We start from the raw sequence: 18,253 nt of genomic DNA on the forward strand, positions 1-18,253 counted from the left end.
AGATGTCCCTATTGCCAAGCACATGTTTTTCAGTCCAAGATCAGAAGCAGGGTAGCCCCTACATCTAATTTGGTCTAAGGGAGCGTCTGAAGGACTTGGCCTTATATATCTCTATCCCTAAGGGGATTTTCTAGATGTACCCGTGCCCTAGTTTGATCTCGATTCTCCCAAAATTATTTCTTACTTCTTCAATCTCTCTAATCCTCTCTCTGTCTCTTTCGTTCTCTCTCTTTCTCTCTCTTTCCTTCTCCCTCTATACTCCCTCTCTTGCTCTCTCTATTTCTCTCTCTCTCCCCATCTATCTGATTCTCACCAGCCTCCCTTTCCCTCCCGATCTCCCTTACCTCATAGTCTCTCACTCCGTTTCCTCCTCTACTCCCAACCTTTCGACTATCCCTTGTGTTCTCTCTACGCTCTTCCCACCACCTGTCCTAGTCGTCGTCTGTGTTCTCTTTCTCTCTCCTTTATCTCTCTCTCACTCTTCACATGACGGACCTTCCACCACATCTGGCTGGCCAATAATTTTCCTCCAAAAATCGCTCAACACCTATCGCGGTTTGCAGTGTCAAATGATCTAATCATAAACTAAGCTAAATCTAAGTATATGGTGTATGGGCCAAAGTTGGGAAAAAGTGAGTATCTTGCTAGGGAACACGTGTATTCAAAGAGTGACGGAACATAAATATATACGAGTCTGTTTTAGCGACAGGGTAAATATACAAGTATTGCTACAGGCCAAGTATAGTAAGGCTTTGGTTATTGCAGTATTAACGGACAAATTTTGCAGAGCACGCAGCAGCGTTCCGTTTGAAAGGGGTTATTATTTATGGGCAATGGGCCTCATTACGACCCTAGCGGTAAGGGGTTAACGGCGCCGTAAAAGGTGTAGGCGCCGTTAACCCCTACCGCCTAATTACAAGGTCCTTTTGCGGGTCCCCACCTTAACCACTGGTTTCACCAGCCGTTAAGGAAGGAACCCGCAAAGGGACTTTCGAGGTAATTACGGTACCGCAATTTGCGGTACCGTAATTACCACCTTCCCCATTCCCATTGAGCCGAATGGCGGCAAAAATGGGACTGGGGAAGGGCCAATGGTGAATGGGGAATTACCACCCCACCAACCTTGGAATGGGGCGGTAATTCCGCCATTCACCATGGCAGAGTTGGTAAAATACCGGCGTCAACCATGGCGCTAATAGTGCCATGGTTAACGCCAGGGTCGTAATGAGGCCCAATATATTTTACCTACATTTACCTATGTTTTAGAGGTTTTTTATCAGTTCAGGCTAGAAGGCCTAGATAGATTGGAGGGTAAAATATTGAGGTGCAAACTGGTATTGCCCAGCGTATTCCTATCCAGCCAGAACGCATGGAGTTGGGGTTAACGTCTATTCTGTGCTTGTTTCATTTGAAACGTGGCCAAGACAGGCGGTGGACCATGGTGCTATTAGCACCATGGTCCATGCCGGATTACGCCATGGTGGATGGCGGAATTACCGCCCCATTCCAAGGTGATTGGGACGGTAATTCCCCATTCACCATTTGCCCTTCCCCATTCCCATTTTTGCCCCATAGGGCATATTGGGGATGGGGAAGGCGCTAATTACGGCACTGTAAATTACGGTGCCGTAATTAGCACCAAGGTCGCTTAGCGCCTTGGACTTTAACGCCTGCAAAAAGCAGGCGTTAAAGTGTGAATCAGGCGTTAAGTGTTAACGGAGCCGACGGCGCCGTTAAACCCTTAACGCCTGGCTTGTAATGAGGGCCAAAGGCTGTTAAGGGACCTAAGTGTCCATTATTGTCTATTCTAGGAGATTCCATGGATAAAGGTATGGGGGATGTTATGGAGAAATATAAGAATTCCTGTATGAAGCTCTGTCACTGTGTGGAATGGACGTCAGTGTGGGACAAGGATGAGATCACACTGAAGAAAGAGTTCACTGACAAACCTAAGGTCTGGGATTGGGGCCGGAATCGTACACACTTTGCTGAACTAAGTTCTTATGAGCATTTCATTGAATGTCAGACTACTTATCTGAAGCCACAGGCATATGTGGGGAGATCCCCTGCTCTGGCACTTAGGAGATTTTTGATGCTCCCCCGTTTTAATCAGTTGCACGCCCTGAGTGTGATAGGTCCTCAGATTGGAAAGAGTTGGGAGGAAAGGGGCTGCAGATTGAGCAAATGCCATAACCAGCTTGAGACTTCCCCGTCTTGTACTAACTGGTTACAGTATACTGGGAAATCTGTATATACTCTATTTGGGGGCTTTTGTCACTGATATGGACGAAATTAAAAGTCAACCTTTCTGGATTAAATACCTCAGGGCTAGAAATAGCCATTTTAATATGGCTCTGTTTAAACTTTGGCAAAGGACTGAGGTGAAAATTGTAATTGTGCAATGGTACTGTGAACGATTAGGTTGTTTTGTCTTCATTGAAATGCTGTCGGAAATATGAATTTGTGATTTTATTGTTTTGAGTATTGAAATGGATGGTTTGATGAAAATAGTTTTATGACAATGTTAAATTAAATATTTTGGAATATATATATTTTTAAATAATTGTTTAGTTCTTTGAACTAGAACACAATGCATTTATTTTTTAAACTAGCTCTCTTTCATTTCTTTCTTTACTCTCTCACCTTTCTTCATCTGCTGTACCTTTCTCCTTCTTCCCTACTTCATCCCTGCTTCTCCCCTCATGCACACAGTCTCTCAGTGCTTCCCTCTCTTTCGCTTTCTCTCTCCCTCCCCTCTTTGCCTTCTATCCGTGACTCCTCCTTGTCCTACTTTGTTCCACCTTCTATCACTCTCCCCTTCTCTTTCCTCTCTGCCTTTTCTCCCTTACATTGTCTCATTCACCACTAGTGTTAAACACCCGCTCTCTCTCTCCATCTATCTCTCTCTTTCTTGCCCACTCACTCTCTTTCTCACATAATCATTGTCTTAGTCACACCCACTCCCTCACTCCACACTCTCGAGTTATAGCACCCTCTCTCTCATGCAACACCATACCTGCAACAGCCACAATCTCTGCAACACTTTTCTTCAACATCCGATCTCCATCATTTGGTCATTTGGTCCACTGCCTCTGCCCTTGACCTCACCCGATCACCTGTCATCTTTGCTCTTTTTGATTTGGATTGTATAGCCCACCCTGACCTGATTCGGTCCTCCCCTTGGCTGCGACGGATTGCTTCTGCCACCTGTCTGTTGGGGCGAGACAAATTCTTTCTTTCCTACTGGGAGTCAGCTTGTGTCGAGACAACTGTTTAAAATGTTTCTAAACTTTGTCTCTTTTTTGATATTTGATGCGTTTTGCAAGTGGGAAAGGAATAGTCTGATGTGCGACCTCTCTCTTCTGTATAAGTTAGTTCAAGTCTGTTTCTCATTTCTGGTGTTGTTGTTGTAATGAATGGAGTCCTCTGTGTGACCGCAGGATCCTGTGATGTGGCATCCAAGGAAGGAGTCAGATCCTGATAGTTTTGGCAGCTGCCCGGGGTCGTCTACTACAATAAATTCTATGGGAAATCCTCTTGGCAGCTGCCCGGGGTCTTCTGGAACAACTGATCCTCAGAGAAAACCAAAAGTGACCTGTCCAAAAGTAGGTTGCACAGCATTGCGGGTATGGTATAACGGTACCAATGCCATCACACCACAGCACACAGTTAGGGCCAGAGCCAATTGTACCCCACAACATTGGCTATGGCAATAACCCAGGTAACAGACCTACCCCAGGTTGGGAGGGATCCCTGCCTCCATGTGACATTGTTAACTCCCTGACCTTGTCAAAGTGTCACCTTGAAGCCTACCAAAGCAAGCTGGCAGACTCACATCATTCAAAATGAGTTCAAATACTGAAGCAACTGGATACTGATCGTGGTGAGACCAATTTAGAATGACTAGCCCTCCTCCGTGTCGTATCTTGTAGAAATGTGACAGCAGTTCATATTACATACTTCAATCACCAGCAATAATTATGTCCTTCATCTGAATTGCATAGGGCAGATAGTGAAACTATGATGTACTCAGAGATTGAAATATAAGCATTTGCAGGTCTTAAATAATATTTTTCTTTTGTAACTTTCTTTGTTGGTTTTACAACAATGAAATGATAAGACATTACCAGACCGTGCACCGGTCAACGAGACCCCTTATCCCCCCTCCCTCCCTCGGAACGATCCCTGCTTGATGTTTAGCTCAGTTTCTTATCAGTTCTAGTGTTTTCGTTGTTCGGCACTCGTGGCTGCTATTGAGGTATCCGGTTGCTCGTGACAGTTTTGTGTTGGTGGTGGAGACTGTGAAATCGAGTCGTTGTCTGCATTTAACAGGTATGCTATGTAGAGGCCCCAGATATCTGGGGGGCGTGCGTGGAGGGGCAGAGTTCGTAAGTAGTTCATTTCGACATCTTGACAGTAGGTGACTTCATGGAGCCATTGCTTTAGTTTTGGTGGTGGTCCTCTGCCCCAGTTGCAAGCTATTCGTCTGCATGCCTGGACCAAAAGTATGTTCGCAGTTTTCTGGTATGTTCTGGTAGTTGGTTGGTTAGGCCCAGCATGGTCAGTGTTGGGTCGGGATCTATTTGCACTCCAATTATAGCTGAGATTTTCTCTAGGACTGCTGTCCAGAACGCTCCAATTTCGGGGCACGACCATGCCATGTGGACAAAGTCGGCTTCCAAGTGCCCGCAGCGAGAGCAGGAGGCGGATATTGTCGTCCTCTGGGCGTGTAGTTTTACTGGAGTGTGGTAGACCTGATGGACAAAGTTGAAGTGAATTTGTTCGTACCTTGTGTTTATTGCCACTTTCTTTGTGAGTCGAAGTATGTATGACCAGTCTTCGTCGAGTATCGTAATGTTCAGAGCTCTTTCCCACCTTGTTCGAGCTTTGGAGCAGCGAGTGAGTTTTTCCGTTAGCAGGGCCTTGTAGATATTTGACACCAGGCGGCCATCGCCTTGGTCTTGTATCGCTCCGTGGAGCAGTGGCCAAGTCGGTGTTTGGAGTGGGAATGTAGCAAAGTTGGTCTGCATGGCGTGTCAAGTTCAGTAGTACATGAACACGTCAAGGGCGTTGTTTCCACCTTTGTCACGGGCTTCTTGAATCAACAGGAACGAGCCATTCGGAAACAGATTGCCCAATGAGTGGATTTGCAGTTTTTTTGGTCCAAAGCTGGAACACTTTTTCAGATGTTATAGGTATCCCTGGAATGCTTCTCAACAGAAGGAGGGGAAAATATCTGGTTTGGATTCCATTTCTTTTGGCGATTTTCTTCCAAATCATGTGCGTCGTGACCATTGTGTTCATTGGTGTTGAAGGTGTCGGTGGTTCGTTAAGAGGTCTTAAATAATATTTAAAGCAAGCAATGTCCACAAAATCCACCAGTATTATCCCTCGTACCTCTAACTGCACACACAAGCCCTTTGGCGTACCCATCAAATGGGCAGCATAGCCTGGTTTTGAATATTGGTTAATGAGAGCGGGTTTTCTTGTACAGTATCTATATACTGTACAAAGCATCTATATATTTCCAAGAAAAGATTACCATTCAGTGTCCACGATCTTACTAGAAGGCTAGCAACATTCGATACTAGCACTTGTGTCCCCTTACTGGACGCCATTTCTTCTATTAATAATTATGGTGCACAGAGTTCTCTTGTTGTTTCCCGAAATTGGGTGCTCACATGGCCAATCCAAAGTATTAAATCAGCAAGAAAGTAGTTATAAGCCTGTACATTGGTAAATTATGCAGAAGGAACATGTGTTTCTAGTAGATAAGGTGACATACTTGCAGTTACACCTGTAAATGATGTCATGCTTCAGAATTGGGTCTGATAATCCTGGGGAAATTATCTAATATTCAATGTTCATTAGGTCTTCAACTAATGAATTATGATTTTAAAACCTTTTAGTTATATTGCATCTCAAATAATGTTTTTTTTGTTGCATAAGCCAAATGATACATTGGGCCTCATTACGACCCTGGCGCTAAGGGATTACCGGTACCAGTAAGGGTACCGGTACCGGTAATCCCTTAGTGCCTGATTACAAGGTCCCTTTGTGGGTTCCCACCTTAACGGCTGGTTTTACCAGCCGTTAAGGAATGGACCCGCAAAGGGACCTTGGTGCGAATTACGGTACCGCAATTTGCGGTACTTTAATTACCGCCTTTCCCATTCCCATTATGCCCTACGGGGCAAAAATGGGAATGGGGAAGGGCCATGGTGAAATAGGGAAGTACCGCCTCGCCAACCTTGGAATGGGGTGGTACTTCCCCATTTCACCATGGTGGACTCGTTACAATACCGGCAGCAACCATGGTGCTAATAGCGCCATGGTTTAGCGCCGGTGTTGTAATGAGGGCCATTGACTTTGTAAAGAGTCAACTCTCCCATATGCATCCCTTTGTAATTCAGCAACTGCTAACGCACATATGGTTGCATCATTCTCCTGTAAATTGTGGCTGAATTGGAGATAAGGACCGTTAACATTTCCTGCGAGTTTCATTCGTCTTCTGAGCCGTGTTTGTATTTTTGGAAAACAACCCAAAATGCTTTAACATGACTTGGCACAGAATTTCTCGTAGGATTTGCAAGGTAATCACCTTGGTTGTAATAGAATTGCCCAAATATATATTGCCTTGAAGCACCAACTTCTGGGAGGCAGCGTACTATTATGTCCATCTTCTTTTTTGTTAAGGTAGGTTTGAAGATTCTTGATTTCATTAACTAAGATGCTTGACTCATTAAAGGGGGCCATAATCAATGGGAACCTTCCATCTGCGTTAGTGGTGAGATTTTTGCTATTGCCTTTCTTTTATTCATTACATAATCATCTCAGGATCTTTACAATAACCATCTATTGTTTCCCTACAATAGATACAAGTTATGTTAAGGAAAACATACATTTCCGTTAACAAGCAAGACATATTGCAAAATAAAAGCTAGGCATATAAAATTAAGTGGGTCAATATAGCAAGTATTCTTCTGCATCTGACCAGAAGGAAGCATCTTTGATAAAGGGATAGAGTAACTAACAGGAGATTTTCAATCATCATAGAGAGCAAACATACAGGGGTAAATACACCCACGGGGAAAGAAGCCAAATCAGCGTCCTGTAGAAGTGGGTTCACGTTAATGCTAGAACATGCCAGAACACATGGTTGAAAAAGGGAGAATGGTCTTTCGCTGTGAGGAAAACAGGGGTACAACTTGAGCAGTGAAAAGAGGCACAATGAGACGGTGTCCTTTCAGTATAAGCATAGAATGAATTTTAAGGTGAATCATATTTTAAAAAAAGCAAAGTGTGTGGACTCTCACTAGAACTCTAGCGCCTCTTTAAGTCTGGGAAATGCTATATAAGATGGACAGAATTTTGGCTTAACTTTCCCAAAGCCAGTCATGGTTAAAGTGACCTCTATACTAATTTTCACCTAGTCAGGTGGCTATACTGATATTTGTATTCTCAATCTCCCTAAATTCTATAATGATTCTTCTATACCGTCCTGTTCATGGGATTGGAGACATTATGACACTTAAACATTTGCAAATATGCTGACAAACTCCAGGCCATGGCCACTTTGTATATGGCCTACCATCCGAGAGCATTTTAACTCCCTGGTCATTATACATGGCAACTTTAAACATAACTCTATTAAACCGTTGAAATGGTTTTCTCTAGGCACTATAAAATAGCTGTATTAAATGCCAAATGATGTATCCCCACAATAGATGCATGTTATGTTAATGAACACATGTATTTCAATGTAACAAGCACGACATAATGCAAAATAAAAGCTAGACATAAAACACTTTAGTGCCGGTGAGTTGTCTCCAAAATCTAACCAGAAGGAAACCTCTTTGATAAAGGGAAAGAGTAATTTATGATAACTCGAGTTTCAGCTGATTCGTAGAGGACAACTCACATGCATGTCATGTAAGGGGTCAACAGTGGTTTAGTGGGAGATATGTGGTTAGAGCTCCTACTCATTCTCCTGCACCATTTTGAGAGTTTGGAGGTCATTACTGGAAGAAGGTTTACAGGGTAATTCATAGAATTTCGCAGAAAAGTGTCGCAAGCGGCTGGCGCAGAGTGTCCGCGTGCGATTGACTGCGCCAGGCACGTGCGCTAAAACCGATTTCCGCGCACAGCGTATTCATGGATTTTAGGCTTCCAAACCAGCCGTGGCGCAGAGAATCGCAGCGACCCTGCAGCAGCGCCAGTAACGCCCCCAAGAACGCCCTCGCGCAAGGAAAAGCCATCAAAATCGCTAAATCATCGCAAAGGGCTGCGCTAACCCTGGACCAGTTCACCGGGCTGGCAAACAGCAAACGCCAAGCGGGGAACGTGTATTGCAGGGGTGTCCGGGAAGTTCCACACGCGACTGGCCTCGTGCAAGCAGGGTACGTGTATTTCAGGGGTGCGCGGGAAGTTCCACACGCGATTTCAGCAGGGTACGTGTATTTCAGGGGTGCGCGGGAAGTTCCACACGCGATTTCAGCAGGGTACGTGTATTTCAGGGGTGCGCGGGAAGTTCCACACGCGATTTCTGCAGGGTACGTGCATTTCAGGGGTGCGCGGGAAGTTCCACACGCAAATGGGCCAGTGCGAGCAGGGTACGTGTATTCCATGGGTGCGCGGGAAGTTCCACACGCGATTCCATCAGGGTATGTGTATTTCAGGGGTGCGCGGGAAGTTACACACGCGAATGGGCCAGTGCGAGCAGGGTACGTGTATTCCATGGGTGCGCGGGAAGTTCCACACGCAATTTCATCAGGGTACGTGTATTTCAGGGGTGCGCGGGAAGTTCCACACGCGATTGTCCCAGTGCGAGCAGGGTACGTGTATTTCAGGGGTGTGCGGGAAGTTCCACACGCGATAGTCCCAGTGAGAGCAGGGTACGTGTATTTCAGGGGTGCGCGGGAAGTTCCACACGCGATTGTCCCAGTGCGAGCAGGGTACGTGTATTTCAGGGGTGCGCGCGAAGTTGCACACGCGATTTCAGCAGGGAATGTGTATTTCAGGGGTTCTGGGGAGTACTACATGTGAATTGGCCATGTGGGTCCTCCCAGGTGTACGCTCCACAACCTCCACGGCCCCTGCAGGCAGCCCACACCACGGGGGACTACCCTGCACCCCTGCTCATGTCCCGCAGGCAGCCCATCCACCATGGGCATGCCCCCCAGCCAACCCACATGTCACCTTGCACTACTGATCAACAATGCATGTCTCCCACCACCCCCACCCCCAGCACTGTGGGGCACCTGCCAGCAGGCCCCCACTCATGTCCAACTCATGTTTGCCACCACCCCCACCCCCCAGCAGTGCAGGGGCACCCTCCACCAGGCCCCCACTCATGTCTCCCACCACCCCCACCCCCCAGCCACCATGGCCACCCTCAACCAGGCCCCCACTCATGTCTCCCACCGCCCCCACCCCCCAGCAGTGCAGGGGCACCCTCCACCAGGCCCCCACTCATGTCTACCACCACCCCAAAACCCCCTGCCACCATGGCCACCCTCCACCAGGCCCCCACTCATGTCTCCCACCACCCCCACCCCCCAGCAGTGCAGGGGCGCCTCCACCAGGCCCCCACTCATGTCTACCCCCACCCCCACCCCCCTGCCACCATGGCCACCCTCCACCAGGCCCCCACTCATGTCTACCCCCACCCCCATCCCCCTGCCATCATGGGCAGCCCCCACCAGGCCCCCACTCATGTCTCCCACCACCCCCACCCCCCAGCAGTGCAGGGGCACCCTCCACCAGGCCCCCACTCATGTCTCCCACCACCCCCACCCCCCAGCCACCAGGGGCACCCTCCACCAGGCCCGCACTCATGTCTCCCACCAACCCCACCCCCCTGCCACCATGGGCAGCCCCCACCAGGCCCCCACTCATGTCTCCCACCACCCCCACCCTCCAGCAGTGCTGGGGCACCCTCCACCAGGCCCCCACTCATGTCTCCCACCACCCCCACCCCCCAGCAGTGCAGGGGCAGCCTCCACCAGGCCCCCACCCATGTCTCCCACCACCCCCACCCCCCAGCAGTGCAGGGGCAGCCTCCACCAGGCCCCCACTCATGTCTCCCACCACCCCCACCCCCTGCCACCATGGGCAGCCCCCACCAGGCCCCCACTCATGTCTCCCACCACCCCCACCCCCTAGCAGTGCAGGGGCACCCTCCACCAGGCCCCCACTCATGTCTCCCACCACCCCCACCCCCCTGCCACCATGGGCAGCCTCCAACAGGCCCCCACTCATGTCTCCCACCACCCCCACCCCCCAGCAGTGCAGGGGCACCCTCCACCAGGCCCCCACTCATGTCTACCACCACCCCCACCCCCCTGCAACCATGGCCACCCTCCACCAGGCCCCCACTCATGTCTCCCACCACCCCCACCCCCCAGCAGTGCAGGGGCAGCCTCCACCAGGCCCCCACTCATGTCTACCCCCACCCCCACCCCTCTGCCACCATGGCCACCCTCCACCAGGCCCCCACTCATGTCTACCCCCACCCCCACCCCCCTGCCACCATGGGCATCCCCCACCAGGCCTCCACTCATGTCTCCCACCACCCCCACCCCCCAGCAGTGCAGGGGCACCCTCCACCAGGCCCCCACTCATGTCTCCCACCACCCCCAGCCACCAGGGGCACCCTCCACCAGGCCCCCTCTCATGTCTCCCACCATCCCCACCCCCCTGTCACCATGGGCAGCCCCCACCAGGCCCCCACTCATGTCTCCCACCACCCCCACCCCCCAGCAGTGAAGGGGCACCCTCCACCAGGCCCCCACTCATGTCTCAAACCACCACCACCCCCCAGCCACCAGGGGCACCCTCCACCAGCCCCCCACTCATGTCTCCCACCACCCCCACCCCCCAGCAGTGCAGGGGCACCCTCCACCAGGCCCCCACTCATGTCTCCCACCACCCCCACCCCTATGCCACCATGGGCAGCCTCCACCAGGCCCCCACCCATGTCTCCCACCACCCCCACCCCCCAGCCACCAGGGGCAGCCCCCACCAGGCCCCCACTCATGTCTCCCACCACCCCCACCCCCCAGCAGTGCAGGGGCACCCTCCACCAGGCCCCCACTCATGTCTCCCACCACCCTCACCCCCAGCAGTGCAGGGGCACCCTCCACCAGGCCCCCACCCATGTCTCCCACCACCCCCACCCCCCAGCCACCAGGGGCACCCTCCACCAGGTCCTCACAATCCCCAATCATGTGCGTAATGGTCAGCCTCCACAGCCAAAAAGCCCTACCAAGTAACCCATTCACCCACATGGAAATGGAAATTACATGTTACACCCCCAATGTACATGAAGCTAATGAACCCAAGTCCATCACACACAATGGTTGCAATTGAATGGGAAAACACCCAACATGACATGCATGAAACCAATGAGATGATACCACACAGTGAAGTATGAAAACAAAATTGTATTGAAAAAAATAAAGAATGCTAAAGAAAGGAAACAAACTACAATGGGAATGAGAAAAAATAAGCTGTATGTCCGTATGAAAAAAAAAAAACTGAAAATCAGAATCCAAAAAAATGTCGTCCAAAGTCAAATGTAAAAAAATCTCTATGCAATAAAGAACTATGTAAAAAACTACCAAGGGTCCATGAGCCCAACTGAACAAAGGAAACCTACTAAAAAACCTAACTAAAAATCAACTATATACAAAAAGTGGAGCAGTGTCCGTCGACTCCAAATCATAATAAGAAACAAAGGAAACCTAAAACTAAAGAACTATATACAAAGGCGGCAGGCAAGTCCAGCGGCTCACTCCGTGGTGTCTCGGGCCAGGGCATCATCGAACTCCTGTTCGATGTCCTGGAGGCGGTCCAGTTCCATGGCCCCGAGGGTCCGCAGGGACGACGCCGTGTCCTCCTCCAACCCCCTGCGGATTGCCTCGAGGCACTCGGCCCGCCTCAGGGCCCTCCGCATGGAGTTCTCCGCCCTGACCATTGTGAGCCGCGCCTCTTCCGCCCGCCGCTGCTCCGCACCTATGGCGTGGCCCAACTGCTGCCACACGGAAGACACTCTCTGTCCTGGGTCCCCCTGCCCTCCGGCCGATGCCTGCCCCTCCGATGTCGAAAGCCCCGAGCCTTCATGTCTCCAACCATGTTGCTGCTGCTGCTCTGCCTCTGCCCGTGCACTGCCTCCTGCTGCCTGCACATCCTCCGCCGGCTGGGGTGCAGTTGTTGATGTGGCCACCCCTGCTGGACCTCGGACTCCCGACTGTGGCAGGGATGCCTCCTCCACCAGCCTGGCCGCACCGTCAGAGGCAGCTCCACAGGGCACCCAGGTGACTGATGGGTAGGAAGATGGCACAGAGGATGGCTGGTGCGTAGGGGGTCCAGTTGAGGAGGGGGTCGGAGCAAGCCCCATCAGACGGAGGAATCCGGCCTGGGTGACCTGTCCCAGCAGGCTGACGTGGTCAACGAGCCATTCGAGATGACGTGCAGTCTCTCCATGAAAAGACTGCAGGTCACCTCGCATGGCCCGTTGACGCAACGCCACACCAGCCAGGACAGGCTCAACCCGGACCTGGATTGGCACGTCCGCAGGCAGAGGAAGGCCAGTTGACGTCAGCTCATCCCCTGCCTGAAAACGGGTCTGGATGTAGGCATCCCTGCTGGTGCAAGATGATGCAGGGACAGGATCGGGGACAGGATTGCACACAGGCACCTGCGCGGCGGCCTGTGCTGCCTCCTGTCCCTGGTCCTGCACTGCACCACTAGCACCAGTGGGATCCCCACCTCCAGACCCCGTCTCTGGTGCTTGCACGGCCTCCTCCTCCACCAAACCCCCCACCAACCTGGATGACTCCGTGCCATCTTCCCCTGTTTGGCCCTGTGGGGTCCCAGCTGCCCCTTCTGCTGCCGAGGAGTCCAACTGCAACCTCCGCCTCTTGGACCTCCCCCCGGCAGCTGCGGCCTGGGACGCGGCACCGGACTTTTCACTCCCCGACGAGATGACAACACGGGAGGGGAGCCTGGCCTTGCGTCTCCGGCTGGCGGTCGGATCCCCGCGCTGTGCTCCACAGCACCTTCTCCGCCCTCTTCATCAGTTGACGCTGCAGACAGGGAGAAACAAAACACAGGCATCAGGGCACTGTACAATGGACACATACACACATGACAGTTGCACATGAGTGGCATTGCTAAACCTCAGACATGTCATCACAATCCCCAACAAACATGTCATTGCAACTCGCACACATGAGCCATACCACAGCCATATCGCAACTGCCAGCACCATCCCTACACATACAACAGCATCAGCAGCCAAAGGGGAGCCAGACATCACATGCAACACAGGAAGTGCACCACACATGTACACACACCACCACACTTGCATGCATGTGTACACCTCTGCCAAGTGTCGCACTGTTCAGACGGGCATCCATGTCACATCTGCCAATCAGGCTTCCACATACCGCTGTCACATGCATCCATGTTGCATCACTGTTGCACCCTTGTCAAATACACACACATGCACATGTACACAGTGCTCATACATGCAGCCGAAAACAACATACATGCGTGACATCACGGACATGTCTACTTACATACACATTCATCCAAACATGTGTGCACGCACAACTGCATTTGCCATGCAAGCCTACACACACAAGCACCATCCATGTCTCACACATTACAGCCCTCGCATGTGTCAGCCCCACGGCCCTGTACACCCCCACCCATACTCGACCCCATACAAACAGATGTGCAACCTGCACAATACCGAATAATCACCACACGCACTGCTCACAATCAGGATGCATGTACACTCACCGCTCGACTCCAGACGGGTCTGCTTCTCTAGGACCTGGACGTGGACCGCTGGGGATATGCGTTCCAGGACCCCCATCTGTTCTTCCGACAAGTGGCCCTGGCGCCCGTTGGCATCCGCTGCCTTCAAGAGGCGCCGGGCCTTGTTCAGGGTACTGGACCTGAAGTCCTCCCAGCACTTCCTGACATGTTGTGAGTCCCGCACTGCCACCCCCTCTGCGTTGATGGCAGTCACAATGTCAGTCCAGATCACAGTCCGTCCTTCCTTGTCGGCGCGGGAACTTCGAAGAGGGCATCATACTGCCCCAGGACTTGCTCCACCAGGACACCAACTTCGGTGGCACTGAAGCTGGTGCCCCTCTGCCTCTCTGGCCGGGGGTTGTCAGTGGTCACAGATGGTGTTTGCCCCGACATGACAACCCCAGAGGCAGGAGTGGGTGGGCAACTGGGTCCTGGGGCTGGGCTGTGGAGCGATGGAATTCCAGTCGGGAGTCTTCGGTTCCAGCAGGGGTGGTCATAGCAACAGCACCCCTGGCTGATGTGCAGGCAGCAAATGGCAGTGCACGTGGGCAGCAGGCAGTCAGGCAGCAGCAGATGGCAGGTGGGAGCGTGCTTGGGGCTCTGGGGGGCAGTAGTTCGGCCTTCTGGGCAGGAGCGTGGTCTTCCGTGTGCTTACGCGTGGCCAGCTTGGTACAGAGTGATTTGGCACGTGAAAATCCTGCACGTCAGCGCGAAAATCGAGAAAAGGCCCTTAGCGCGTAAACTCGTCAGCACGCATACGCGATTCTATTGGACCAAAGGCCCTCAGCACGTAAACGCGTCAGCACGCATACGTGATTCTATTGGACCAAAGGCCCTCAGCGCGTAAACGCGTCAGCACGCATACGCGATTCTATTGGACCAAAGACCCTCAACGCGTAAACGCGTCTGTGACGTGACCCGCACGGGTGTTTCCCACACAGCACGTGATGACAGAGCACACGTGGAAAGACTGCACGTCAGAGTGTCATCGCGTGTAATTGGACAGCACATCAGAGTGTCATTGCGTGTAATTGGACAAAAGTGCGCGTACACCCGATTGGCCTATGTACGTGTATATCAGGGGTGCGCAGACACTTACACACGCAAGTACGTCAGCGCACCTGTGTCCCGGGGTGCGCGGGAATTTCCACACGCTATTGGACTGGGTACTGGATTTCAGGGGTGCGCGGGTCACACGCTCGCTTACAACACGCGCAACGCATTAATTTACGCGCTAACAAAATAACAAGCTCAGACCCAGAATGAACATTCCGTTCCTAGCAGCAGAGGACATGGCCTACCAAAGGAGGAGGAGGAGGATAGTCAGGGCCAGAATATTCAAACCCAGAACCAGCCTTTTCGGGATGCCTGATGACCAGGTGCATGGGAGGTACAGGTTTCCACCACACATTATACTGGACCTGGTGAGTGAGTGGGAGGATGACCTCACATCACCCACCCTGTGCTCCCAAGCACTCAGCCCCCTGGAGAAGGTCCTCAATGTACTGCACTTCTTAGCCACTGGATCATTTCAGCGGACAAGTGCCATTGTAGGTGGTGTATCACAGGCCACCCAGTCATGCTGCCTACACCAGGTCTTGAACATCATCACTACACGCCCATCAGTCCGCAGGCACATATACCTGCCCAGAACACCTGCAGAAAGGCATGCTGCCGCCCTGGATTTTTACGCTGTGGCACAATTCCCCAAAGTGCTAGGTGCCATCGACTGCACCCATGTGGCTCTATGTCCCCCCAGGGCATCTGAGCACATCTATAGGAACCGCAAGCACTGGCATTCCATCAACATGCAGGTAGTATGTAATGCCAAGGGAATCATCACCTCAGTATATGCCAACTATCCCGGGTCAACCCACGACAGCTTCATTTACCGAATGTCCACCCTAAGCCGGGACCTAGAAGCTGGGCGGCATGGCAATACATGGCTGCTTGGTGAGTATGAATGCCACTGCACATGCATGCATGTCAGATACTGAGCAAGGTCACAACCCCACCAATGATACCAATCACCACCTCCACAGGGGACAGTGCCTACCCTCTCAGCCCCCACATGATGACGCCAATTCGGAACCCCACCACGCCACCCCAGGTAAGATATAACACAGCCCACATTACAACACGGGGCATAGTGGAGCGCACATTCGGAGTGCTAAAGTCACGCTTTCGCTCCCTTGACCGTTCTGGCGGGCATCTGTTGTACGTTCCCCCCGGAGTGTGCAGGATCATAGTGGCAGCATGTGTCCTGCACAACGTTGCAACACGCCGGGGCCTGGCCATGGACATGGTGGTGGCCCCACATCCCCAACCACATGCACAGCCGCTGCGCATGGGAGGGGAAAGGGCACGGGGGGAGGCAGCCCGTACACAGCTAGTGGCTAATTACTTCACATAGAAATCACACCCCTGTGGAGTGTACACTGCCCTGGCATATTCCATCTGACAATCAATGATGACTCAAACTGACACTGATTCTGAATGTCTGGAGAATGAACCGTGAAAACCATATCAGCCTGAGATTGTTCACCTGGAAGTTTCACAATGTGTGCATCCCTACCCATACAGACACCACCAATGCAGTTTTGTGAAGTAACACATTCAAGCAGCTAAAATGAATACCCACTTGCAAAATGCAACAAGAGGACAGTGCCATGTCAGCCAACCCATCCCCAGCACCGCCACACGACATACCGTGCCATGTCATGCTATTTGCAGGTAAACAAAGTAATCCCCACAACATGACACTAGTGTCACAATGTAGAGTGTCCCTAATTGAAACTTGCAACACCTGAAATGCTCACAGTAATGCAGGACCAGCAACAAACTTGAGCAGGTACTACCATTAACATGACATCACAAATGTTATATATCAGTAGTCTCACCACCTGGAAATGCCTGCACTCCCACCACTACCAACTGTGCAGTGTTGGCGCCATGTAGAGTTGTAGGTGCACTGCTGCCAACATGGACCCCATCTCCAGACTAGAGGGCCTTGTGTAGATATGAGGAAGGGACCTGCAAATTGGGAGGTAGACACAGATGATGAGTTACACATTAATGCAACATGCAGTGTACAACACAACAGCAATATGCACTAGGAATGTATACACAGTATTGACTAGACTACCCACACATGTAGTGGGAGTCCAATGTCACCATGTACGTCAATGTCACTTGGGCACACCCTTTGCAAGCCCATGGAAATGGGAAGCAGGAGGGGTGTGTGTGACTCAAACCCAAGCATCTGAACCAAATACATGACAAGCCTGCATGTGCCCAGCCACAATGCTGCTTATGCCCACAGGAACCACGGAAGGGAACAAATTGTCCCAAAAAAATTGGGAAAAATTATTTAGAAATTAAAAATAAAAATAAAAATAAAAATAAAAATAAAAATAAAAAATAAAAATAAAAATTAAAAATCAAAAATGGCCATTGATGGGCCCGGGGGGGTTTGGGAGGCCACCCAGGAGGTCCGAGGACAGGGTGCACACCAAAACCCACCTGTGTGGGTCCTGGGAAAAAAAAACACCTCCATGGGCTCATGGCCCACACGGCTACCCTATTGTGGGAGTATCACTGCTGTCGCTATTATCACCCTGTGCAGCTGCATCCGGAGGTGGTTGCACTATGGGAGGCAGCCCACGCAAGGCCCTAGTCTGCTCCTCCATGGCTGCAAGCATGCGGGTGTGGTAGGTCTGGTTCTGGAGGATGAGTGTGCGGAGGTCCCCATGCAACAACTCACGGGATGCCCGGACCTCCGCCCTCGTTGCCTGCATCTCAGCTGAGAGCGTACGGGTGAGAAGCTCCAGCTGCTGTTCTGTCCTTTGGTGTGTTGAAGCCTCAAGCTCAACAAGAGTCGTCCTGAGGTGAAGGTGCTCCTGCCTCAGGGCTTCCCTGTGGGCCTGGGACTCAATGGAGATGGCCTCCTGCAGAGTCGCCAGTGCCGCCCGCCTGTCCCTGTTGGACCCCAACATGTCCTCCCTGTGTGACTGGCAGATGGAGTCGGTTGCCTGCTCTAGTCGCTCCATCAGCCTTTCAGGGGGGACAATGGAAGTGGCCACCCTATCCATGGCCTGAGCCATCATCTCGGATGATGCTGCCTGTTGTGTTGCCATACCGTAAATGGATTGCTCCCATGCGGTATTGCCAGGTGGCGTACGGCCACCATGTCGGCGGGCACCACACCTGTCTGGGGCAAGGCGAACTGCGCCTTGCTGTGCCGGCACTGCCTGAGGCTGCAGGACTGCATTCCCCCTCTGATCTGCTGGCCCAGGAACAGGAGCAGATGTCGCGGAGTGTGACCCTGCATCCGTAACCACCAAAGGCGTAGCTGCCAACACTGACATCCCCATTGAGGGTTCTGACCCTGGTGCAGGTGGGTGGGACAGAACACAATCCCTCCCTG

Source organism: Ambystoma mexicanum, chromosome 5p, assembly GCF_040938575.1.
Source record: "Ambystoma mexicanum isolate Mex_15411 chromosome 5p, UKY_AmexF1_1, whole genome shotgun sequence".
NCBI lineage: Eukaryota > Metazoa > Chordata > Amphibia > Caudata > Ambystomatidae > Ambystoma > Ambystoma mexicanum.